Consider the following 21881-nt stretch of genomic DNA (forward strand, 5'->3'; position numbering starts at 1 on the left):
TTTGCAGTAATTATTAGTATTTTAACCGTCTGGACATTTTAGAATATATACTTCTTTAAGTTTATAAATTCTTAACAGAAATTGTTTGATATCAGCTGTTACGTCACTATTGAGTTGTCTTGTCTTTGTAATGTAACATTTAACCAACATATATATATATATAATTATGTATAAATCCGATTACAGATCATAGAGAACAAAGTAATCCACAGTATTTCATAATGGTTGGTATAATACTTGCACTAGTGCTAGTCCTAGTGATTGTTTCGACTGTGATCCTAATGAAAAAAAGATTAGGTAAGTAACCTAATTTTATCACTTTTATCCTGCCATCAGCCAGCTATTCTACAAATAACAGGTACACACATAACATTTTGCTTAATTTGTACTTGTGAAATTAAAGTCTCCTGTTACTCAGCTTCCATACTGAGCAAACGGTAATGTGAATATTCTTATGTCCCTGCTGTAGCGGAGGGGACATTAGGTTTACCCATGTCCGTCTGTACGTCCGTCCGTACGTCCGAAATTTTCCAAAATTGGTTTCCGTTCCCTAACTTTAGTTTGCCTGAAGCAAATGTTATGAAACTTACACACAATTCTTATTACCACAAAACACATGTCAAGTTTGAATTTTGGTGGAAAAATTGCTGAATTTTTCGTTTACGTTCTCATATACACAATTTTTCGTTTCCGTTCTCATATACACAATGCATATTACCACAAAATACAGATGAAGTTGGAATTTTGGTGAGGTCAATTTTGCCTTTCTAGACTTATGTCCCTTAACGAATGGAAAAAGTGCTGAATTTTTCGTTTCCATTCTCTAACTAAAGTTTGCCTCAACCAAATGTTATGAAATTTAAACACAATGCTCATTACCACAAAACCCAGATCAAGTACGAATTAGGGAAGCGTTACTTTTACCATTCTTGAGCTATGTCCCTTTATGATATTATATGAAAGCAGGGGAATCATCTGTGTCCCATGGACAAGTTCCCTATTTATTTTTTGTGTGACAGTTCATTTTAGGTTCTTCTTCGTATTCCACATGTTAAATTGTTTCGATTTCTCGAAAAATCATAGACAACTAATTTGATTTAAACAACTAAACATTAAAATGCCGGTTGTAAACTGCAGGGTGAATACAAAATAAAATGTATGTACATTGTCGGAAATTTAAAATCATGTTTACTCTCTTCGAAACAGTAGAGAAGCTTGTCTTGTTTCCCTTTTTGTCTTGTTTCTAAAGCTCGTACACATAAATTCTATATGTTCCTTCAATGTACACATATAGCATATCTATATTCAAGTATCACAAAAGAGTAACGAAATATAGTTGTTTAAAGGTAGTGTGAACAAAAGACAAATAATGTATATACAAAATGCGAATCTACGTATAAAAATCATCTTAACTTAAAAAAGGCTAGGGATGTACAAAGAAGACATGTAATCATGGCTTTCATTTCTTTAATCAACAATTACCTCCGTCGTTCTAAACCAGCAAGTAAAACATGAATTGGTTTTCAGATGTTCAATGTTTAGCTAGCCTTCTTTCTACAATATCATTAAGACTTAGTACTTGTTCAATACGAATATGAACTTTTGAGATAAACCGAAAATGAACCGGACATTTGAAGCGTTAAATATCAAGAATCCAACCCATTATTATAACTCGAAGCAAATACAATATGCTCGTTAATTAGTAAATGCATGCAAAATAACAGCAAAGAGTAATTTCAAATTGTTGGTTTGACATGTCAAGACATCGAACTATCATTCTCCCCTACGTGATGCGAGCGACGAATACAATTCGGTAATAAGTTGTTTTGTAAATGCATCATAATGCTAAAGACCACCAGTAAGGTTTTTCATCATATGAGATGCTTATATAGCCAATCCATTTAAACAAACTGCCTGGCTAAAGTATTTCCTCCAGCGATGTGAAAACTATAGAAGATACAGAAGTTTCCTAGTGTAACTTAGCATGAAAGTAAGCGGCAGCTGGGTTGCCACCATTTATGGTGTTAAGTTTCCTAGTGTAACCTAAAACAAAAACCAGTAACAGCTTAGTCACCATTTATGATCCTTTTAGATATTGTCTCTTCATTTACATTTTTTATCTATCTTTTTCATTTTTGGCTTTAATATTGGTTTCTAGTAAACCGAATAATCATCAAGAAAAGACCCACTGGTAAGTAATAAAATTGTCAGTCCTCTCCTTAAAGAAATCGATGCCCTGCAACGACGATTTTTACAATTGTTTGTTTTGTCTTTTTGTTCAAAACTTAAGTAAATAAAAAGAACCTGTAAACCAGAAAATTAATTAGAAAAAGACCTACTAAAAAGTGAAAATGACCAGATTTGATTGCTTTTACTATTTAATGATGACTTTCCCAAATTTTATGCATCATATCTGCTGTTTAGGAACATGCCAGGTAGGTAATACAGGTTCTTTTGAGCCGCCATTTGTATAGACTAAATTTACTCTGAGCTTGTAATTTTCCAGGGAAAAACAATTTTTACAAAACAGAGAGATATGGGCAGTGGATAGTATACAGTTGTATATGAAACAAACAAAAACAATTCTTCTATCAAGAAGTAGACGTATATTGAAGAAGGATTACATGATATTTTGTCACATGATTTTTACCAGCTGGAGTTAAAGGCATAACATTTGTGTATATATGTATTACTCTAGTAAAATGAGAAACTCAAACTGTATAAGCAATTGCATAGTTGAACACTTGCTGTGACGGAGGTCAGAGATCAGAGGTCGAACCAGAAATATACGGATACAAGTATTTAATAGAAAAATGCTTTTTATTTAGTTTCATTCAGTTTATTACTTAATGTTCGTATTGCTCAGTCTTTACTTTTTTATGTTGTGTTTTTTATTTTAAGTTTTTTATCTATGGCGTTATCAGTTTTTTTTCCTACTATTGAATTTGAATGTCCTTTTGGTATCTTTCGCCTCTCTTTTAATAAAATTGAGAATGGAAATGGGGAATGTGTCAAGGGGCAACAACCCAACCAAAGAGCAGAAAACAACCCAAGGCCACCAATGGGTCTTCAACACAGCGCGAAAATCTCGCACCCTGAGGCGGGCTTCAGCTGGCCCCTACAAAAAGTGTACTAGTTCAGTAAAAATTGACGTCACACTGAACTCCAAAACATATAAATGAACATAAATTAAACAAAACATACAAGACTAACAAAGGCAAGAGGCTCCTGATTTAGGACTGACACAAAAATGCGACGGATTTAAACATATTTTGTGAGATCTCAACTCTCCCCTTATACCTCTAGCCAATGTAGAATAAACAAAAACACGGCAATACGCACAGTAATACTCAGCTTAAACGGAGTCCGAGTCTGATGTCATAAAAGGTAACAGGAGAAACTAAGCAAAATGACAATGATACATAAATTAACAAAGTACTACTAGGAGCTACTGGCATGCCAGCTCCAGACATCAATTAAACTGATTGAAAGGTTTCATCATATGAAAATCAAGCATAATCCTTCCCAATAGGGGTTTTGTATCATACCATCAAAAAAAAAAGAAGAACATAACCCGTATCATGCCAACAACTGGTTTTAGAATAAATGTGTTTATTTCCGATGCATATACATTATGAGTGAATCAATATTAATTCTAAAATATGCCAACTATAATGACCTGACGACAGTTTCGTAACTACATCCCTTTTGAATAAGTCTGTTTAAAGATTTGGTTAGCTTTTGAGGTGAATGACGACATTTTTTAGATTTGTATAGAATATGACCATTAAAGATTGAATATGAAATACCTGAACGTATAACATGTCATGTTGATTTATATTTACGAATGATGTCCTTGTATCGATGATAAATTTAGTCCATGATTGACTAGATGTGATATCGAAAACCTTGGTGTAATAATTTTTCAGTAATACAGAGATTTCTTTCGTTAAAATCAAATACGTTGTTACATACACGAGCGAATCGAACAAGTTGAGATACATAAACACCATAAGATGGTGACAAAGGAATGTCACCATCTAAAAATGGATAATTAACAATAGGAAATGAAAAATCATCTCTTTTATCGTAAATATTGGTATTAAGCTAGTCTTAAATATATAGATATCAAGATCCAGGAAAAGGGCAGTGTTCATTTTTTTTATTAACTTTATTTAAAGTCAGTTCATTGGGATAAATCTCTTTAGTTTTCATACTGAAGTCGTCATTATTGAGAGCTAAACTATCATCAAAATATCTATAAGTGTTATTAAATTTTTGTATCAGATGTTGTTTGATGGGTTTTTGCTGATTTTAGTCATAAATGTTAACCTATAACAATACAGAAACAGGTGCGAAATAAGGAATTCCGATAATTTGACGATATACAGAATCTCCATAGCGAATAAAAATGTTATCTAGTAAAAATTCAAGTACAGTTACATGCATCTTATTGAGACAGGTCCAATTTACCTAGTTCTTTTGTTTGTTGATACTAAAAATGACCTAAAAGAGTTTAGATATATATATTTGCATTCTGACTTTTTGAATGCCCATTTAATTAGGTGTTAGCATTTTTCTTAATGAGTTTATGAGGCAAAGTGGTATATAGAGTAGAAAAATCAAAACTTTGAACAGATTCGAATTCAACAATATAAGCATGCACTTTATCAAGTACTTCCAACGAATTTTTAATGTATGTACGCTATATTGTAACAACTATTTTATATACAATTATTGCTTAACTTTCATATTCAAAACGAAAAGACACGTTTCTCTATCACTATTGATAGCGTGGGATACTTCAAATATTTCTCCAGACACTATCTAGAATAAGGACATTAGCTTATTCTACATTTTGACTCTTTTCCCTAACACAGTCTTTCTTAATCGTGAAAATCTGAATTTTTTACGTATGGGGCGATACAACTATTACTTATTTTTTATTGACTTCTATTGACTTTTATTGAATTAATGAGAAAATGCTCGTAAATGTTTTGATAATCATGTGATAATGGCCTACCTACGTCAAAAATATTATTTGTGTCAAGATACAGGGCATATAAACAAATATGATACTGTAAATTTAGAAATTATTGCGATGTTTTTATTATTGCAAAAAATGGGACAGGGTTATAATCGCAATAATTTAAACTCGCATTTTGAAAAAAAAACTCAAATCGCGTTTTAGTCTTAAATGACATCGTCGTAAACTTTTACAAAAATCTTCTCCTCTGAAACTACTAGGCCAATGTAAACCAAACTTGGCCTAAATCATCCCTAAGGTATCTAGTTTTAAAAATGATGACCCCGCCCATCAACCAAAATGTCCACAATGGCTAAAAATAGAACATAGGGGTAAAATGCAGTTTTTGTCTTATATCTCTTAAACTAAAGCATTTCAAGCAAATCTCACGGGGTAAAACAGTTCATCAGGTCAAGATATATCTGCCTTGAAATTTTCAGACGCATCAGACAACCCGTTGTTGGGTTGCTGCCCCTGCATTGGTAATTTTAAGGATTTTTTTTAGTTTTTGGTTAATATCTTAAATATTATAATAGATAGAGATAAACTGTAAACAGCAAAAATGTTTAGCAAAATAAGTTGTACAAATAAGTCAACATGATAAAAATTGTTAATTGAACCCTTCTGGAGTTATTGTCCTTTAAAGTAAATTTTTCACAAGTTTTAGTAAATGTTTGAAATCTTTTACAAAAATCTTCTCCTCCGAAACTACTGGGCCAAGTTAAACCAAACTTAGTCTAAATCATCCTTAGGGTATCTAGTTTAAAAACTGTATCCGATGAACGCGTCCACCTACCAAGATGGTCACTATATCTAAAAAAAGAACATAGGGGTAAAATACAGTTTTTGGCTTATATCTCCGAAACAAAAGTATTTATACCAAATCTAACACGAGTAAAATTGTTTATCAGGTCAAGATCTACCTGGCTTGAAATTTTCAGACCAATGAGACAACCCGTTGTTGGGTTGCTGCCCCTGAATTGGTAATTTAAAGGAAATTTTGCAGTATTTGGTTATTATCTTGAATTTTATAATAGATAGAGATAAACTGTTATCAGCAAGAATATTTAGTAAAGTAAGATCTACAAACAAGTTAAATACAAAAAAATGTAAATTTACCCCTTAAGTAGATATTGCCCTTTAAAGTCAATATTTTCACTATTTTTTGTAAATTTTGTTATCTTTTACAAAAATCTTCTCTTAATCCACTTGACCAAATGGAATTAAACTTAACCACAATTTTTATTAGAGTATATTGATTGACAAATGTATCTGATGATCCTGCCCTACAACCAACATGGTCGTCATGGGTAAAAATAGAATATAGGTGTTTACTATAGAAGTCTATGGGAAAAATGTAAAAAAAAAAACAATTTCAAATGGTCACAACTTGAAAACTAATTTAAATAATGATAAAGGGTCTTCAGTAACTATTGTAAGACTACAATGGGATGACTTGATTTTTTTCCAGGGGGATGCAATTTTTTCAGGGGGTTGGGGGGTTGCAAATAACCCCTCCTTGATATGTTCCAATTTCTGAATTATTCAGTGTTACTTTTTCTAAAAACCAATATTATATATTTTCTTTCAGCATACTTATATTGGGTAAATGCCCCCCAGACCAGGCAGGTTAGTCGGGGTCAAGACCCTTGCTCAATTTTGATTTTGAAGGATTTTAAAAAAACCAACATTTAAAGGCATTTCCAGCATTAAACAGGCCCAGGGTGAAATAAATTTTAGAGCGGGAGAAAGGAAATTTAGCATTTTTTGTTAATTATCTTGAATATCATTATAGATTTAGATATGCTGTAAACAGCAAAAATTACAAGCAAAGAAAGATCTACAAATAAGTCAACATGACCAAAATTGGCAATTGACATCTTATTGGAGTTATTGTCCTTAAAAGTCATTTTCTGCAATTAATTGGTAATTTTTGTAGTTTTTAAAAAAAAATCTTCTGCTTTTAATTTAACTACTGGGCCATATTAAGCCAAATCTGGCCTCAATCATTATTAGGGTATCTATTATGTTTTTAACCGTATTTTACGTGATTTCCAAAACCACAGTAGATACAGGTGAGCGACATAGGCTCTTGAGAGCCTCTAGTTTTGTATTTAAATTTTCAAAAATCAATCAATGTTTTGTAAATGTACATGCATACGTGTATTTGCATAAGATCGATTTTCATTTCACACAGCTCAAATGTTGATAGATATATTTCCAACATAATTTGATAATTGTTCAAATAAGAAATAAGAGAAATAAAGAAAAAACGAACTTTATAGTTTTGGCCTGATTTCGGACTTATACACTCTAATTTTGTTTATATTTCATCAATTATTTTGGGAATAATAGAAAATTAAGTTTACTAGGACAGCAATCAGAAGTATAAAAAAATTGAATCAAACCACTATACAAAGAATAGCGAGTTTCGTTATATTGTAGGTGAGTTGCATGGCTTGAAAGTAATTTAGAATTGAAATTATTTTTCTTCAGATTTTATTAAGGAAAAATATAATGAAATTTATGAGTAACTAGTATTTTCATTAAGAAGTTTAAATTTAACAGCAATTATTAATTGTATTATCTAACCTAAATTGTATGTTGTATTATTTTGTTATTTTTAACTTATATTAACTCTTAAATTACTATGAAATTATATTGTAACTACTTTGATGTTTTCTTTATTAAATTAATAGCGAGTGTTTTGATATTCTAGTTTGGTTTTCTTTCCTGTTGTTGTTCCAATCCCAAACCGGAGCCTCCCCTTAAATTGTACCAGCGTGCATTGCAATTGTTTGGTTTAAAAAATACCAACACAGTAAAAAGGGAAGAAGACCATGTTTTAAAACGGAAAGACACCATAAAAACTAGCAAAAAATAAGACTTAGCTTTGCAATATTAAGACATCTTTCCTAATCACAAAGACAATGTCATCTTTAAGAACCATGCCAGAAATGACGACTGGTATAACGTTACCACACCACCATATGTAGACGATCAGTCACCATTTTACTAATCCTCAACCATTCGGCCAGATTTCACACTAACAACACCAATCAGACCATCAAAACCATCACAGACTTTTTCATCATTAATTTCAAAGAAACCGACACCTGTCCAAGGAAATCATCTGCTGTAACCCCACAACAATTTGTATTGTTGTATCCATAGTTGACGTCCAGTGTACCAGCTACAACAGTATTGTCATCTTTTAGAGCTGCAGCAAGTGCACGTTTATCGACGGTGACATCAACATTGGCCACAGTAGTACCAAAAACAACAGTTGTACCAGTCGCAACAACAGCTTCTACAACATTAGCAACGCCAGCCTCTACAACACCAGCAACGACAGTGTCTACTACATCAGCAACGATTGCTTCTTCTACATCATCTTCATGCAACAAACACCAACAACGACGACTTCAAAAACTTCTGCAGGTATAACAATACAATTTTCTATAATCATTTTTTATAAGTCATCAATTTTGAAAATGGAAACATTAAAGGCTGACAATAGACAAACCCAGAAACTTGGTTAACAAATTTTAATCAATATAGTTCTTTCTATGATTTATCAAAAAGGAAAAGTGCAGAGACCTTTCCATTTCATTTGTGTGTCATCCTAAAACTTGTAATCATACAATTAATGCAAGTAAACACAATTTCGGGCAATTTAACGCTGCTTTTAAAGACAGATTTAAAGATTAACATTATCTTTTAGACAGTACAATCTTTCAAACGCATCAGGGAAGGAATGAGTCTTTGATAGATTTCTTATCTAAATTGTTAAAATTAGCTACTAACAGAAATATATCCAACGATATATTACTAGACGTAGCAATGAGTGTTTAAAAGGACTATTTTAAAACAATTGTTATGACTAAGGAATCTAAAATATTGAAGAGTTTAGGCGTGTAGCTCTTTTGTCAGAAAATGCTATTGGTTCTAGTGAAAAATCTTTATATTCAATGAAACAATTGTTTTAAATGAAATTATTTGTTTAAGAGATCTTATTCATGATACTCAGTCTATTATATATATAATGCGAATAGTCCAATTTCATCAACTACTCAAAATTAGCTTGATCATTGACCTATAATTGTTAACTTTTTATACATTGTGACTTAGATGATAAGTTGTCTCATTGGCACTAATATCACATCTTCTTATTTTTATTATCTACCTCCTTTATATTCAATAACCAATTTATTAAAATCCAAGAGTACCAAATCAGACAATGTCTTCATCAAATAGGTATAGGGTACCACAAATTCAACCTCCACGTCAAATATTTAATAGGATGTCTTCACGCCAACCAACCAATCAAAACTTTGAAATCGGTATTATTATCAGACTCAAAATATATTTCGTAGATGTTTTTGCTGCAACTGGTATTGTCAATAATAGGGCACAGTGTCCCGCTAATTGTGTCGTTTTCCATTTTTGTAACAAAATGGAACTTTTTTTCTAAAGCTTGTTTATCTTTCAAGAGAATGCATACATATTAACAATCCACGCTTGTTCGAATTTTGACTTTGAATAGACATACACAGTTGAACAATGTTTAAGCAATTGTTTAAATCATGACAATTCAAAAACGCAATAAAAACGATTTGCTACATAACTGCCTTAATGTTTTATTCCAGTAAATTTTTTCAATGAAAACACATTCTTGAAAACAAAATTTCCAAGTTTTCCATTGTTTAGTTTGGACATTAAACATATATTTGGAGAAGGGAAGAGCTACTTATCCAGTACACGATATAATTCAATCAAATTTAAAAATACGTGGAATAGTCCATTTTCAAAATTTCAATATTATACCAGCTTTAAGACATTCTGTGATTTAAGGAACAGGTTTTTGCAAAGAAAAAGAGTGTTTGTTTAAACTGGAAAAAAATACAATATATTTATTAAAGATTCAGTAAAAGACAATGTATTAAGGGTAACACAAGGTTTTGCTAGGGTTTATAGGGAATCGTCAATTTCTCAAAATACAATCAAAAATATTTGTGTTAGACTGTCTAAAACATTGCCTTATCAACATTATTTATAAGAACTACTTACAAATTTTAAGTACTATATACTTACAGCTAGATGTTTATTCAAAAATCGAAACAACAAATGTTACATTCAAATTTTAAATCCCACAAATCAGGTCATACATTTAAGGTCAGGTTTATTTTGGCTACCATTAATAACGTAGTTTCAAGTAATATATTTACTTATGATGATGACAAGTCTGCAAATAGATATGGAACAATAGGCGATACATGTATATGATATAGTCAGTATAAAAAACAAAATTACATATCTCTTTTTTTTTACTTAATATTCAATTGTAATTTTAATCTGAACTTTTTTCATTTCGAAAGAAGTTTGTTATGCGGTTGACCAGTCATTGGCGCATGTCATCATTTTGAAACACATTCTACTAAGTACCGAACGTGACCTATTCCCGAATATGAATTTTTGTCGAGTGTGAATTTGCATTTCTATACGAAGTGTCTCAGTATTTATACATCCAACATTCATGTATTTAGTTATGATGTTTCTTTTGTAAGCCTGGTTGGATATTGTGTTATGTCTTATCGTTTGTGGTTTGAATTCTGTATTTTCGGTACATTTTACATTATGTCGTATTTGGCAGTGGAGTCAAGTTACTTGTGGTTCGTCTACAGTTTTTTTGTTCTTTATGTTGTTTGTTTTCAAGTGTGTTTACCATTTTGTCTTACATGATCTCGGCTTTGATTATTTTTTTTTTTTATTTGCTATATGCATGTAAAAGTTAAGATAACTCATCATGCTCATCACCTATTTCATTTATATGATTTTTAGTTTAAAGCAACTATATGCACAGGATTTTTTGGTTTATACACTGTTTTGATTTAGAAGTAAAACCGACATGGTTAGAAAATACAAATAATTACTCCATGACAAACACAATTTCATTTTAATATTCTTCATTTCTTGTCATGGTTAGAAAATACATAAAATAACTCCATGACAAACTTAACCCAATTTTATATTCTTGTACGTGTCTTCAATAAAACAAGTTTTTATTCTATTTTTAGAAATTTACCTGTGATACAATAAATGTCACAAAAATACCTCACTTTTTGTGGCGTTGATACATTCGTGTGACGCACATTTTTTAATTCGCTTGTGGTGTCCTCGTGTACTGTCGTAAATTCATTGGAGGTGTCCGTTGTTATTCTGTGGTTTACATGTTGTAATTTACTATTATGTTATTTATTTGAGATTTATTCCTCTGTCCTGGGTGTTCTTTCGTTTATTTTTAATATATTCCTATCGCGTAATGTTGCCTTTTTAGCGGTATTTTTAACATTGCCATATAAGCGGGAGGTTTGGATAGCCATAAAACCAAGTCCAACCCACCATATTTTTCTTAAAATGTCCGGACCAAGTCAGGAATATGGCAGTTGTTATCAAATAGTCCGTTTCTATGTTTGTTGGCGTTTGTTTTTGTTGCAGTTCAGTGTTTCTTTTGTTCTGATTTTTTTCCTCTTATAGTGTTTCCCTCGATTTTGAATTTGTTTTTGCTTAATCAATTTATGACTATTGAACAGCGGTATAATACTGTTGCATTTATTCTTGACAGAAATGGTTAAGGGTTAAAAAAATATCGGTGAGCGAAATTTATATATAATTTATTTCTGAACTCATGTAAACAAGAAAAATATACCATTTTGAATCTATGACTGACTATTTCATGCCATGTCATCAGATGTTAAGTGGTCCACTTAAATGCAGTTGTCTTTGAATTATCTTACGTACAGTCCAGTTCATTACCTAATTGTATGTGTTTTACACTGAAATTCCGATAACGTTTCTTCATCGAACGAACAAGAGTCCCCTTCGAGGAGAGTTCAACTCGGGAAATCTGGTGGTGGTTTTAGCAAGGACTTCAGCAATTTGGCAGTACTTGCATAAACATAGAACTATCACAGATTCATATGAATCATTGAATATAGATTCCCTGTGCTATAATGATTAGAGGAGAAATACTTCAAATCACAAATAATTGCTTAAAAAAGCAAGAACTGTTTCCCAAATTGCTGTATTTGACTTTAAAAATACATATTTTTAATATTGCCAATGAAATTTATTTTTGATATTCTTGCCTTGTTACATTAGTTAATAACGCATTATGACTACTGGTCAAAACTTTTGTACATACATCTGTTAGGTATAAAATTCGACGCTTCCCATTCCTCTCATGAATTAAGGGTTGTGTAGTCAAAACTTGGGATCAATTCATTTACTAGATCATTTCATACTGCAACTGCTATTTTTGCAATCAAAATTCAACTTTTTTTGATACATACATTACATTTATCGTATAAAGTGTTGCGATAGAGTCTATAAAATATTGCATATTGAATGTTGTGCAAGGAAACTTGCAGGTATTAATAATAACATGAAACTAATTTTTGTGTATGAACTGTTTGAATTTGCATATTTTGTGCATGTAAATACAGGAGAAAGGAGAATATTCATTCACTGTCCGTATCGATTACATATACTCTTCGACGTTTTGGTTGAGGAAGACTTGTGTTTTTTGTTTGTTTACTGTTTGATTCCCAGTCGTCTGACCCAAATACAAAGTTAATAGTTAAATGGTTCTCCATTGATAATTGTGACTTTTGGAAAGAATTTAAAAAGCTGATGTTTTTTGTTACTTGTAATTGAATCAGATTTCTCTTTAAGTACAGTTTTACTTTCCTCGATGTTTGATTCAGGATTTGGTGCTGTATTACTATTTAGTAACGTTAATTTTATCCAAAATGTCGCCAACCTTTTTGCGGTTTTTATACCGATGTTGGCATACTTGCTGTTTTCTTTGCTGTTCGATTCATGATTTGGTGTTGTCAAAATTTTTGCAACCTTACTTTTTTCCAAAATGTCGTCCATCACTTTTTGCGTTTCTATACTGTTTTAGCATAATTATTGATGCTTTCTATACTTTTGTGTCCTGTATGCTGTTGAATGGTGGTCACTGGCATTCCTTCATCCAATTATCTTATTATAGCAGTTTTCCTACCTGAATGATTGTGAATTTCTTACACTTGTCGACCTTTGATTTCTTTAGGAAATTGTTTTATTATTTTTTTCTCACAAAGCGGTTGACATCTGTACCAATGTTTTGCTTTCAACGATCTCTGTTTACTAAGAGAAGTAAGTCAAAAGAGGATACAAAACAACACATGTCAGGAGGTCAGTGGAATTTAAACTGAAAAAGTGGAAATGTTGGTTAATAAAATGAAAATGAAATGTATTTATTGGCAAATTGTACATTTCCCTGTTGATTTTTCGACCTAATAGTAATACTTTTAAGATCAAGGAAAGGACGTGATATAAAGAATATATGGCCTGTTGTTTTTTTTTTTAACTGACTTTGTCGGCAAGATTATCAAGCGAGCCAAATAATAATGTTACTAAATACTTAATGTAATTGATAAATTTCATTAACCCAAAAATATATGGTTTGAAAAAAATTGCTGTTAAAAACAATGACATATAATTTTTTTGTATACTAACATATATTACAGCTAAAACAATTCACTCTAGCAGTATAACATTATATTCTTTCAGATAAAGCCAGTATCAAATACAAAAATGCCACTAATCTATATATTATATATGTCATCATAATGTATATGATCAGGGCAATTTAAGAGCTTGACACTGCTTTGACAATTATTTAGTGTTGACGACTGTATCATGTGGTATATTGTCCTCTTGTAATCAATTTTTGTCCTCCGCGCAACGCGTTGTGGGAGACATAGAAATAACGGGCGTTCGTTCATAGTCCGTCCGTCTGTGCGTGTGCCCGGTCTTGTTAGCGTTCTCATGTGTATAATTCCCGCCGGATTTCTATGATACCTATATCATCGGTTTTTATAAGCAATGTATTGCCGATCAAATATTTTTAAAAGAGTTATGCCCCATTTGAAACATTAACTATATTGAAAATTACAATGTTAGCGCTCTCGTAAGTTCAATTCTCGCAATATTTTAATTTTTATGAAACTTATATCATAGGTTTATATCAATAATGTCTTTGACAAATTCGAAAATCAGTGCTGATCAATTTATTTTTTAAAGTTATGTCTCTTAGAAACATTAATTATGAAGAAAATGCATTGTTAGCGCTCTAATGTGTACAATTCTTGCCAGAATTCTATGAAACTTAAATCATAGGTTTTTGTAGGCAATGTCTTTGATGGGTTCGAATATAAGTGCCGATCTATAATTTTTAAAAGAGTCATGCCCCTTGGAATTATTAATTATATGAAAAGTTGCCTTATGAGCGCTCTAATGTATACAATGTTTGCCAGAGTTTTATGAAATGTATATCATAGTTTATATAATCATTGTCTTTGACGAGTTCAAAAATCAGTGCCGATCAATTTTTTAAAAGAAAATATTGGGAAAATTGCATCGTCGGCGCTCTCATGTGTACAATTATTGCTAGAATTTTATCTCTGTGTCGACTGTTTATCTTTATTTATCATGTTTATAATTAGTCATTTTATATTGTAATACCCAATATTTTTTCAAATAGCAGACAGGACACGAGACTCGAAAATATCAAGCATTTTTTTTTATCGTGACTATGTGCATATACATTTTTTTGTATGTATGGTTGTTATACTTACTATGGATTCTATAGTTTTAATAATTTTGGAATGTACAAATGTAGTCATTTTATTTATTTCTCAAGCTTATAGTAACTCTATCATTTTGTAGATTCATAGTTGAAAATGAGGATAAATTGGTGTTTAGTGTCCTGTTACTAGTATTACATGCATAAATCTTGCGAACATGAAAATGATCACTGCTATGTACTCGATTGATAAGCTGATTTAAATTTTCAACATGTCAGTTCATAAGATGATGCTGACAGGAAGACATTTCTTTTACTTCCTATCTCTTTTGAATTGTTATAGCTTGTAGGTGTTATTGTTGAAGTCATATTGACTTCGTTGTCATCTCTGGTCTTTATGGATAGTTGTTTTGTTGGCAATCATATCATGTTTTATTCTATATTTATATATAATACTTTTAATTTGATTGTCTGAATGGTGTTTATACATTTTTCATAGATTTTGGTCGGAGTCTTCTCCTTTTTGGAAACTATTTAGAGCTAGTATATAATTGTATGTTGACCTATTTAGTTTCTGGATAGGATGCAATATATCAACCTATGTAATATGTTTGTGAAGGATTAAAAAATTGTAAGTTGTCAAATTAACAGGATTCTCATCTATTTTAATGGCGAGTGCAACACTCATTACCAGGTGATATTGACTATTTGAAAGTTATTTTGCAATCATGCAAAGTAAATATACATGTGTTTACTGAGGTAAATGTATGGTTATATATGTTGTTCTTGCATTGTAAATTGTTCATGCAGGTAGGTATAAAATGCACATGTGGATTTCTCTACCTTTTTTTCATTAGGGTACATTTTATTTGGCTTTAACTGCATAATCATGTTAACATGTACTACTATCTTAATTCTACATTTTTTTTTGTCTCTAGCAACTGACTTCAGTCAATACGTTTTTTCATGTTTTTGTATCATAGCCCAATATTTTTTTTATTTTTTGTATTCCTCATAATTTTTCGGTTTTCTTACTTCAAGTCACCATAGATGCAATAAATACCCCCAAACGTTATTACTCGAAGATACATGGTGATGAGATTCCCTTCCATGATTAGGGTGCATACAAACCATGCAAATGAAGGTTTTAGTGTTTTTATACAACCGTAAAACTTTGTGCGTTCGTATTATGTCATTGCGTTGTCTGTGTCTGCGTCTGAAAACATTTTGGTTTGCAGACAATAACTTGGGTATAAGTGTATAGATCTCTATGACATTTTAGTGTAAGGTTTGGTTGGGATTGTTTTTGGGGTATTGTCCTAGCAGTTTTGTAATTAAGTGGTAGAAAAAGTTAATTTTACTGGTTTATTGTACATAAATGGGTTCGCAGACAATAACTTAGGTATAAGTGTATGGATTTGTATTAAATTTAAGCACAAGGTTCTTTACCACAAGAGGAGGGCTGGGAGATATTATGGGGGCTATTGTGGTAACTATTAAGAAAAAAAGCGAAAACGGAGCCAAATACAAGTATTTGTGTATAAGATTATGGATATATATTTAATTTTACCACATGGTTCCTACTTTAAATGGAAAGTTGGGACTGACATTGGGGGTTATGTCCCAAACCGTTTAATAATAAGGGGCAAAAAAGTGTCCAACAAACTAGGATTTTCTGTTTTCTGGACAATAATTTGAGTATAAGTCTATGGATTGCTATTTTATTGTGCCACAAGGTGTAATACCATAAAATAAATTTTGGATTGATTTTAGGGGTTATGACTATAACGGTTTAGTTGAAAGGGGACACAAACAATATTTTGTAATACTTTGTATAAATTGTTTGTTTCCATAGTAATATCAATGGGGCTTAATTAGAAGTCTTGAATACTTGAGGTTCTTTAATATGCTCAATTTAATTTGGTATTTAGAATTTGGATTTTGAGTCCTGTTTTTTAATTGATCGATATAAAGGTCCAAAGGGTCTTATATTAAACTTTGTCTCTTCAAAAACTAGATCATTGGTGTTCTTTTTTTATGTTGAATCTACTTGTGTATTTAGATTTTTATTTTGGGGGGGGGGGGGAGTGGGGGGGGGGGGGGCTGTCTTCAAATTTATCCACATTTAGGTCCAAAGTGTCCAAAATTTAACTTTGTTTGAAGTAAAAAAGAAAAACGAATGGAGCGGGTTCTTTGATATGCTGAATCTAAGAATGTATTTATTTTTTTCTATTTTGGCACAGTATTACAATTGGTCCAAATTGGGGTCCAAAATTAAACTTTGTTTGATGTTATCAAACGTTAAATTATTGGTGTTCTGTGATGTGCGTAATCTAACATTGTTCTAAATTTTTAGTGTTGTGCCCGTTTTTCCGTTGGTCCATATTAAGGTCCAAAGTATCCAAAATTTAACATAACTTGAATTCATGGGCTTCTTTGATATGTTGAATCTAAGCATATGTTAAGATTTTTAATTTTGGGCACAGTTTTCTTTGGTTGAAATTGAGGTCCAAAATTAAACTTTGTTTGATTTTATCAAAAAATTTATATATGGGGTTCTTAAATTTGCTGAAATTAAGTGTGTAATAATTAGTAAACGTCCAATTTTAAATTATTGAGTATGAAGACCACATTCATTCTGTGTCAGAAACTGTGTTATACTAAATATTTAATCAGACTCTAAACTCATAGATGTGTTGCACAATTAATAAACAAATTAAGTCATAGCAGAAAATAGACTTTGCTGATTCAGATATATTAATTGAAGTGATTATTGTGTTATGCAATGTGGTAAATTTAAAGATTGTTAACATTTTTGAAATGATTTCTTATGGTTGAATATTCCATTGTAAATTAAAATAGACTTTGTCGAACTGTTGAAGTAAATGTGTAGGTAGGTAAAGTTTTTAAATATTGTTGTGCCTTACATCATGTTGTGTAACATCTTATTAAGAGGTTTTTGTTTTGGTTAATTTAAGATAATAATCTATTCGATATATTTCTTTACAATAGATAAAGTTGTTGATACTGATAGAGTAATTGTAAATAAGTCTATGACAAATGGCAAAAAAATGTTGGAAGACAATATCTCTATAATAAGGGTATGGATACCTATGAAAATTAAGCACAAGATTCCATACCACAATAGAAAGGTTGGGATTAATTTAGTTTTTTTTTGGAGGAGGGGTTATTGTTGTAGTCATTTAATAGTAAGGAGCCAAAAAGGGTCCAAAACAAGCACTGTTGATGGTTCATAGACAATAAAATGGTTCGCAGACAATAACTTGAGTATAAGTGTATTGTTCTGTATGAAATTTAATTACAAGGTTGCATACATCAGTTGGAGAGTTGGGGATAATTTTGGGGGTAGTTGTAGTAGCTGTTTTGTAATTAAAGGCTAAATGGGACCAAACAAATTTTTTTTCTGCTTCACAGACACTAATTTGAGTATAAATGTATGGATCTGTGCTAAATTTTAGCACAAGGCTTCCTACCACAATATATAAAGGTAGGATTATTTTGGGGGGTTATTGTTCTAGCAGGAATTTAGGGCCAAATAGGGACCAAAAACAAACATTTGTCATGTTTCAGACAATAACTTGTGTAATAGAGTATGGATTCTAATGAAATTTGACCAAAAGGTTCTATTCCTCAAAAGGAAAGTTGGAACTTTTTTGTTTCATGGCCCAAACTGTTTAGAAATTAGGGGCCGAAAAGGGTCCAAAAAACTAGGATTTTCTGGTTTCCGGACAATAACTTGAGTGTAAGTCTATGGATCAGTATGAAATTGTACCACGAAATTTCATACCGTAAAGGAAAGTTGAGATTGATTTTTGAAGTTATGACCCTAAACGGGTTGGGAGAAAAGGGGCTACATATTTAACTTTAGTAGTACCTTTTATAAATAGATTATTTCTTTACCAATTTCAAGGGGGATTAATTCAAAGATTTTAATGCTTGGGGTTCTTTGATATGCTGAATCTAACCGTTGATTAATACTGTTTTTTTTTTGCCCTGTTTTTTAATTGGCCTGTATAAATGGTATTTAGGTCCAAAATTGAATTTGTCTGACTTTATATAAATTGAATTATTGGTTTTCTTGGATATTGCCGAATCTAAATGTGTATTTAGATTTTTAATTTTGGTGCCTGTTTTCAAAGTGATGTGCATGAAGGTCCAAAGTGTCCAAAATTAAACTTTGTTTGATTTCAACAAAAAATGAATTCGTGGGGTTCTTTGATATTATGAATCTAATCGTATATTTAGATTATTGATTTTGTGACCGGTTTCCAAATTGATATACATTAAAGTCCAAACAGTCTAAAATTAAACTTTGTTGTATTCTAACAAAAAATGAATTCCAGGGGTTCTTTGATATGCTGAAACTTTACATATTTGAATTCATTTTTAATTTTGGGCCCAGTTTTCAAGTCAGTCCAAACTGGGGTCCAAAATTGAACTTTATTTGATATTACCAAAATTGAATATATGAGGTTCTTTGATATGCTGAATCTAACTGTGTATTTAGACTTTTGATTTTGGAGACAGCTTTCAAGTCGGTCAAAACCGGGTCTCAAATTAAACTTTGTTTAATTTTATAAAAAAAAAATGAATACATGGGGTTCTTTGATATGCCGAATCTAACCGTGCAATTATATTTTTGTTTTGGGCCCAGTTATCGAATTGGTCTACATTGAGGTTTAAAGGGTCCAAAATTAAACTTTGTTTGATTTCATCAAAAATTCAATTTCTTGGGGTTCTATGATATGCTAAAACTTATCATGAATTTATATTTTGGATAATGGACCATAAAAGGTAACAGTCCAATATCAAAATTTTCAGTTTTTTTACCACGTTTACTCACTGTCAGAAACCTATGATTTTTCAAATATTTAATCACAATCCACGTCCGTCCGTCCGGTCTTATTAGCGCTCTCTAATGTACAGCTCTTGCCCAGATTTTTATGAAACTTATACAAGAGAGGAGAAATATACCAGAGGGACATTCAAACTCATAAGTCCAAATAAATTGACAATGCCATGGCTAAAAAAGAAAAAGATCAACAGACAAACAATAGTACACAAAACACAACAGAGAACATTAAAGACTGAGCAACAAGAACCCCACCAAAAATGGGGGTGATCACAGTTGCTACGGACGGTTAAGCAGATCCGGCTCCACATTTGGCACCCGTCGTGTTGCTCATATTAATACAAACCCAGAAATAAGTCTGATTCGGTAGGTCACATTCGTAAATAAGGGACAGAATTGTAATTACGACATAAGGAACATTTTTGCTATCATCAGAGAAACGAATATTCCATAACGGTCAACCAACTAGTGATGGCGTCTGTAAAATTTACGAAGGTAATATCATAGGTTTATATCCGCAATGTCTTGGACGATTTCGAAAATCAGTCCCGATCAAATATTCTTATAAGAGTTACATGTATGCCTCTTGGAAACATTAGTTATATGAAAATTGCATCGTTAGAACTCTCATTTGTTCTTTTCTTGACATATGTTTATGAAATGTATATCATAGGTTTATATCAGCAATGTCTCGGATGAGTTCGAAAATCAGTTCCGATCAATTATCTTTTTAAAGAGTAATGCCCATTGGAAATATTAATTAAATGAAAATTGCATCGTTCGCGCTTTTATGTTCAAATTTTGTCAGATTTTTATGAAACCTATATTATAGGTTCATATTCGCAATGTCTAGGACTCGTTTAAAAAACAAGGCTGATCAATAATTATTGATAAAGTTATGCCCCTTGGAAACATTAATTATATAGAAAATTGCATGTGTTTAATTCTTGCAAGATTTTAATGAAACTTATATCATATGTTTATATCGGCAATGTCTTTGACACTGTCAAAAATGAGTTCTATTCTAATATCTTTAACGAGTTATGCCTTTTGGAACATATATTAATTAAAAGGAAATTCACATTGCATTTGCTCTGAAGCCTTCATTTCTCTAAGATATTAAAAAAAGTCTTACAGAAACGAAAAACCTCCTTTTTTTTAGTTATTGCTCTTGTACCTTGAAAAATAAAATATGTCCAACGCTGGGGACATTTAAACTCTGTTCTTTTATTAAAAGAGTTATGCCCCTTGGAAACATTAATTACTCGGAAATTGCATAGTTAGCGATCTCATGTGAACAAATATCCCAATTTTTTTTATGAAATATATATCATAAGTTTATATGAGCAATGTCTTGGATGAGTTCGAAAATCAGTGCCAATCAATCATTTTTTTTAAAAAGTTATGCCCCTTATACACAAAACAAAAATATATGGAAAATTGCATCGTTAGCGCTTTCATGTGATAAATTCTTGCAAGATTGTTATGAAATTTAGATCATAGGTTTATATCAGCCGATCAATTTGTTTTTTAAAAAGCTGCTCCCGTAAGAAATATTGATTATTTTGAAAATTGTAATATTAGCGCTCCTCTGTGTACAAGTCTTGCCAGAATTTAACGAAACTTATATCATTGGTTCATATCAGCAATGTCTTTGGCACTTTCGAAAAAAGTGCTGATCAAATATTTTTAACGTCTTATGCCACTTGGAAAAATTGTAAAAACAGAAATTGCATTGCATTTGCTCTGAAGTCTTCTTTTCTCTAAGATATTTATAAATTGTTTTAAAGAACCATAAAAAAAATTATTTTTTTAGTTATTGCTTTTTGATATGTAAAATATGTGCATCGCGTGCAATTGCTTTAATGTTAGCGTATCTTGTTTTCCACGAGAAAATAGTTTGCCTTGTTGGCTTAACTCGATTTGGTTGTATAGTTGTTTCGTACAGTACTATATATTAAAAACGTTTTAGTCCAATAGGTGGAAGTGGATTACAATTTATCATACAGGTAGAATGACTTGTAAGTATGAGGTCGAGTGTGTTTGGAGTCTTGTTGGGAATTGTTTTGAAAATGTTTTGATCTTGTTAGTGAATTGCTTTCCTATGAAATAACTGGAGCATTGCAGTCTCCTTCATTTATAAGGATTGCATTTTTTGTTTTGTTTTGATTTGGATGTGATTGATGTTTATTGTTGTTGAGGGAGTTATCTATTTAAACGTGTAATAAATGACGGAAGAATTGTTTGAAGTTAAAGTTTGGAGTCAAAAGTCATCATCAGAGCTATTTTCGTCTATCTTTTTTTAAAATAAAAGTGTATATGGATCGTCACCGGGACTCATTTTCCCC

At 31.4% G+C, this 21881-nt stretch overlaps 1 protein-coding gene and 1 long non-coding RNA gene across 6 annotated transcripts in view; both read left to right on the forward strand.

The window, feature by feature from the left end:
• The window catches only part of LOC127711085 (uncharacterized), a 29553-nt gene extending 21816 nt beyond the window's left edge, over positions 1-7737 (forward strand). For both annotated transcript variants that reach the window (XR_007986476.1, XR_007986477.1), the window contains 2 exons: positions 187-297; positions 2507-7737. This is a non-coding gene — a long non-coding RNA (uncharacterized LOC127711085). The remainder of the gene's footprint in view (positions 1-186; positions 298-2506) is intronic.
• The window catches only part of LOC127711078 (uncharacterized), a 1247322-nt gene that overhangs the window by 592646 nt on the left and 632795 nt on the right, over positions 1-21881 (forward strand). The gene's annotated exons all lie outside the window — the stretch shown is intronic.

This window comes from Mytilus californianus, unplaced genomic scaffold, assembly GCF_021869535.1.
Source record: "Mytilus californianus isolate M0D057914Y unplaced genomic scaffold, xbMytCali1.0.p SCAF_8, whole genome shotgun sequence".
Taxonomy (NCBI): Eukaryota; Metazoa; Mollusca; class Bivalvia; order Mytilida; family Mytilidae; genus Mytilus; species Mytilus californianus.